This window comes from Ovis canadensis, chromosome 13, assembly GCF_042477335.2.
Source record: "Ovis canadensis isolate MfBH-ARS-UI-01 breed Bighorn chromosome 13, ARS-UI_OviCan_v2, whole genome shotgun sequence".
Classification (NCBI taxonomy): domain Eukaryota; kingdom Metazoa; phylum Chordata; class Mammalia; order Artiodactyla; family Bovidae; genus Ovis; species Ovis canadensis.
This window is the reverse complement of record NC_091257.1, coordinates 31,388,787-31,394,786: the sequence shown is the minus strand read 5'-3', so window position 1 is coordinate 31,394,786 and position 6,000 is coordinate 31,388,787. Positions and strand designations below refer to the sequence as shown.

The 6,000-nt window shown below is 44.0% G+C and overlaps 1 protein-coding gene across 1 annotated transcript in view; it reads left to right on the top strand.

Moving 5' to 3' along the window:
* The first annotated feature begins 3,389 nt into the window (after positions 1–3,389).
* Positions 3,390–6,000, top strand: part of UPF2 (UPF2 regulator of nonsense mediated mRNA decay) — a 94,500-nt gene continuing 91,889 nt past the window's right edge. The window contains exon 1 of the mRNA XM_069547246.1: positions 3,390–3,462. The gene's annotated coding sequence lies outside the window, so the exon portion shown is untranslated. The remainder of the gene's footprint in view (positions 3,463–6,000) is intronic.

Genomic DNA, 6,000 nt, shown 5'->3' with positions numbered 1-6,000 from the left:
CTGAGCAGGGATTGAACCTGTGTGCCCTGCAGTTGAAGCTTGGAGTCTTAACCATTGGACCACCAGGGAAGTCCCTCCACTTGTACTTTAGATGCTATTCCTTTCCATCACAGTGATTTTCCTCCTTTGCTATCTTTTTTTTTTCCCTCCCTCTTGCAACTCCAGTATTTCCCTATTAGATCATTCCCATTAATAAACATTCTCTATATTTTTCATTAAAAAATACAAAAATAACATAAAAGATACAAACAAATCCTCCCTGACTTCACATTCTCCATAGTTCATTTTCTACTGATCTTCAGAGTAAAATGCCTCAAATACTTGTCTTCACTTTTTTCATCTCCAATTTCAGTTCAGCTCAGTGGCTCAGTTGTATCCCATTCTTTGTGACCAAATTTAGTCAACTATTCCAATCCATGCCCACTGCTTCGCTGATCTGGTTCCGAAAAACTCAGTGTTGAGCCCCAGTGTCAATCCAATGGGTTCTTTCCTGCCTAATGTTACCTGTTCTCTCATTAACATTTGAGACAGTTAGCCACTTCTTTTCTAGGCTTTTACAAAGCTATTCACTCCAGCTTTCCCCTCTCTGCACTGTCTCCTTTTTAGGGACTTAATCTCTATATTTGGAAGTTTTTCAGGGCTTAGTCCTGGACCTTCTTATCACATTTTCTTTGATCTCATTTTTTCTTTTGACTTTATGTATGTGTGCATTTATTGGCCACACAGCACAGCATGCGGGATCTTAGTTCCCCGACCAGGGACTGAACCTGATCGAGAAAGTGCAGTCTTAACTAGACCACCAGGGAATTGCCCTGTTTTTTTCACATGGTATAGTTCTGTCAAGTGAAGCAGGAAAAAGAATGGACATTTTTGAGAATTTTCTGAAATACTTAAACACTTAAAAACTTAATATAATTTAGCTTCAAGAAATAGTGAAATTTGAGTCATCACAATGCAAAAATGATGGCTTCTTCAGAGCAATGTATTCCCTGAAGGTAAGATTCAATGACATCCCCATATCAGAGGGCTTTTGGTGGTTTGCTTGACATACTCCTCTGGAAACAAAACGATTGGCAGCATTTTCAGTCTATGTAAAAATGTGCATTAAGGCAGTGGGATATAGCAAAAAGAGCTTGGTTTTCTGCAGTTGAGTTCAGTATGAAAAAAAAAAAAAGTTCAGTATGATAGTAGAGAATATATTTACTAGTTTTTTTGATCTTCAATAAATTAATCTTTTGTGATTCAGTTTCTATAAAATTCAGAATACTTACCTATAGCATTATTCTAATTATTAAAATAACAAATGTAAAATAGCAAATGCTCTCTTTTTTGATCCCTGTACTCACACGGTTTCTTTTTAACACCTGATGACAGGCAAAGGATTGAGAAGATTTACTGATCAACGGCACAGGTGAATCTTCTCAAGGTAATCAGACAAAATACAAAAAACTTCAAGGAGAACTTGGTGGACTGGTGTTTTAGGACAGTTCTCTCATAATGGCTCATCAATGATATAAAAGCAGTATTTGTCTGTCTTTCTTTTTCACTGTCCTTTAAAGGGTGGGCCTATCGGTAGGGTTTTTTTAAGTACAAGAAGCATCAACACTCAGTTTGGAAGAGTAACTTATGTGCTAAGAATAAATGGTCTAAGTGTAAGCAACCCGTGTCCACCAACAGATGAATGGATAAAGATGATGACACACATACACACTCAAGCGTAAAAAAGAAGGAAACTTTGCCATTTGCAACAACACGATGAACTTGAAGCCTTTTGTGCTTAGTGAAGGAAGTCAGAGAGAGAAGTACAAATACTGTAGATTATCACTCACGTGTGGTATCTAAAAAAGAAAAGAAACTAGTAAATAGAAAAGAAACAGACTCAGATACAGAGAACAAATCCATGGTTACCAACAGAGAGCTGGCAGGGGAAGGGGAAACAGAGGTAGAGGTTAAAAGGTATTAATTTTATGTACAATAAATGAGTTACAAGGATATATTATACAGCTCGGGAATATAGCCAATATTGTGAATCACTATAAATAAAAATTGTGAATCTATGTTGTACACCTGAATCTTATATGATTGTAAATCAAATACACAATTTGAAAAAAGGTAAGTAAAACCAGTAAATTGAGACAAATGTACAAAAGTTGAACACAAGTGAACTTAGACATGCGTCAAGGATTTGAGGTGGCTAGTAGCTTATTTTGTGGGAGAAGCACCGCACGAAAAAAAAAGAATGAAGACCAGTTCTGCACCTTCGTTCCTGACCAGCCAAAGCCGGTAGTACTTAACACCCAGACAGATTCTGTTGGCAAATCTCACACTTTTTCGATAAGAATCAGAGGCCTGATGCACGAATTCATCAATTTAAGAGAAAATAACTTTAGATAAGCTGAGCCATTAAAAAAAAACTGACTTGGTTCCACATTTAGAAGAAATGGCAACACTGTCCAATTTTTTAACCTGGTGATTTCATTCAGTAATTCGCGGATATGATGCTACTGTAAAAAACTTGCTGGCTACAACAGGGTACTTTCTAAGACCTGTATGAAAAAAGCCTTGATCCTTCTTCAGCCGTGGGGTACTTACAGATTGAACAGCTAAAACTGCTTCTGGAAGTTCCCCTACGGGACTTTGTTAAATCTAGATCCGTCCCTTACCAACCTGTACCTTCCTCACCGTACATATTAGCTTCTCCAGCTTTCAGCTTCCTAAATCCTAAACCTCACCCCACGAATTAGTCCAATCAAACTCTCCCTTCTTAGACTCCTTAAATACACTCCAGGAAAAGCCTCTGAGAAACACGTGGCTAAATTTGTCCTTAATGGCGCTCCGTAATTCGTCTACTCCTCCACCGCCCTTCCTCACCTCCTGTTAGCTCCGCCCCTCTCCATTCTCGCTTTCCCCCTCCGATCTCCCTCCCCCAGCGCCTGCGCTTGCGCACCTCCAATTCAGGCGCTTTCCCTTTCCTGGCGACCAATCCACTTCCTGCCTCCGGGCCTCTGAAAACTCCTCCCCTCCGCTGAGGCCCTGGCTGGAGGTGCAGGTTATGGCTGCCCTGCGAATTGCCTGTCTGAAAAATTAGCTCCTCTCCTTGAGTTGGGCAGCTTGAAGCCGCCGTTCTGTGTGTGGCACCTCTCTGAGCATTCACTCTCGATCCTTCGCCCCGGGGCTAAGCTAAGAGCGAGGGAATGCCGACGGAAGGAAAGCCCGGACTGTTTTCGACCTGGCAATAGTGCGGACAGCTGCTTCCTTTCCGCCGTCCTCCGCCCCGCCCCCACTCGCAGCCTGGCCGCGCTGGTGAGTGGCGGACGGGAGGGCCGGCGGGCGGAGGGAGGAGGGGGAGGTGAGGGAAGGCGGGCCCTTGGCTGCGAGCTAGGTGGGGGGAGGGGAGGGGAGAGCCCGAGCGCTGGAGTTGGTGCTGGGAAACCCGGGGCTAATGTTGACAACAGGCTCGAGGTAAGTCCCGGGGAACCTCCTACCCCTTCGCCCCAACGACCAGGAGGGAGCGGGGTTGGGGGGCACCGGCCTGGACTCCTACTCCCCCGGGGACCCGTGAGGCGACTCGGCACCCCAGCGCTCCGGGGACGGCGAGCAGGAGACGGACCGCGGGTCCGGCGTCGTTCTCCTCAGACCCCTCTCCTCAGGAGGCTCCCTTCAACGCGGGAGGGAGGCAGGAGAGGCTGTCGAGGGGGTGCCTGCCCTATATGCCTGGGGTGGGCCTCGGGGCCGGAGGCGGGGAGCCCGCCGTGGCGGGGTGAAGAGGTTTGGGGTGTGGAGGAGAGCGAGGGGAGGCTGGGGAGAGCTCTTTGGGAGCCGGGAGGGAAGCGAGAGCGAGGAAATGGGGAGGGTGGGTGTGTGTGTGGGAGGATGTGGAGCCGGGAGACCGGCCGGAGCGTGTGGGGCTCCGGCGGTGAGGGAGTGTGGGGTGCGAAGTTAGGGCTGGGGCAGGGACGGTCCGCGAAGGTGACCGTGGACCCCGTGGGAAGGGGAGTTGTGGCGAGGAAGCGAGCGGAGCTGAGGCGTGTGGAGCGGGAGCAGGGGGTTGTGGGAGAAGAGGGTGCAGGGGACCGGGTTCGGTGGATCCGAGAGTGGTGGGCAGGCATTCCTGGGTGGACTTTTTTAGTCCCATGAGCTGAGGATTCTTCACTTTGCCTTCATCCCGGGCTTCCCGGTCCTCCTGTTGAACTAAAGAGGCGATCGCGGGGTGTTTTTTGGCGGAGCAGAGCCAGCTTATAAGCTTGAGGGGACAGTCTGGACCGGACCGTTGGCTCTCTTGCTCTTTTAGGACTTGCACGCAGTGATGCATCAGACCTGAGGAAAAACTCTCCCTCACTTTTCCCCTTTAGCAGAGTTATTAAGTGTTTAGAAAAACTGTACGACTCATCAAGAAAACCATTTTTGAACTCTGGTGGAATTTGTAAAAACTTTGAATGAGTTCTTTTTCCTGAGGACGTTCTTTAAAGTCAGAGACTGGGAGGTAATGCCCTTGTGCTGTTCTGCCCTTAGACCATTTTAAATGAATAACACAAAATGAAAAGATTAAACATCATTCTTTCACTCTGGAGCATTTTCAGAGCAGTCTCATTGTGATTTCGTACATAACCCATATGGTACTTTGTGGAGAAATAGCTTTAAAGGGAAACACCCCTTTCTCTGCACTCTCCCAACAGACCATTGAAAGTACCTGTTTTACTAGTAAAGTAGTTTTTCTTTCTTCTGGAAGTTCAGAGTATATTTAGAAAACCAAATAAAATATACAGCCCAAGGGCCAGGACACTATTTTGGGAGCTAGAAAGGTGGTTTTAAAGCGCCGGTTCCTTTTAAGGACTGTGTGAATGATTAGCTTGTAGGAGCTAATCATATTCCAATTAAAAGATCACTAATTTTTATCTTACAGACTCTATTTAAAAGTTCTAGTTTTTATTTGGAAGACTTGAGGTAGAATATTAAAGCATGAGTTTATTAAAATTTGAAATGCAATTAGCATTTCCCAATATAATTTAATGCTCAGTTTCATATTTGAAATTTGATGTGATACAAATACATACTTAATCTGAATTCTGTAGTTTGTGTTTTTTACTTGGCTTTTAAAAAATATTTATTTGGTTGCACCAGGTCTTACTTGGGACATGCAGGATCTTTAGCTGCACCATGTGGGATCTTTAGGGATCTTTAGTTGGAATATTTAGAATCTAGTTTCCTGACTAGGGATCCAATCCTAGCCCCCAGGGTCTTAGCCACTGAATCACCAGGGAAGTCCCTACTTGACTTTTTAAGTCTTAGGGTATATAGGGGGAAAGAGCACTGGACACAGTCTCAACCCAGTCACTAAGCTAGTTGTGTAATCTTGGGCAGTTCACTCAGTGTAAAAATTGAGAATTGGAGTAGTTAAAATCTAGTACTCCTAACTCTAAAAAATTCTTATTTTAGGCTTAACTCTTCAGTTTTCTCTGTGAAAGAGAATAAGCATTTGTTGAATGGCTCTCTCATGCTCTCTTCTAGACTTAGAGAAGTTTAAGACGCCTGTAAGAGAGGTAGCAGTATCTCCATCTTATGGATGAATAGACTCAGAGAAGTTACATTGCCCTGTTTCCATAGCCAGCAGGTTGTAAAGTTTGCAGACTTAAAAGTCTGACTGACTTTAAAGCTCATATTATTTCTCATAGTGCATTGCTACCTTTACATGAACCTTAAATTTTTCATCATATTTTTGTTCACTTAAATTTAGTTCCAGGTGTTCTTTGGGTATGTGTCTGTAATATAAGGATGAAATGGTTCAAAGAAGATACCACTGCCAAGACTTGAGGGTCTTGTTGAAAATCTGTTTTGCCATGCTCTAGAGCAGAATCTAATTCATGAAAGACTTCTGCAGTTTGATATAGAAGGCATTTAAAAGTCTGTTGAATATATGAGTACTGTGGAAAATCACAAAAGTTTGAGGGACTGTTAAATGATAAATGATGATCCTTTATAAGTTTGTCAGATTCCAAGTAC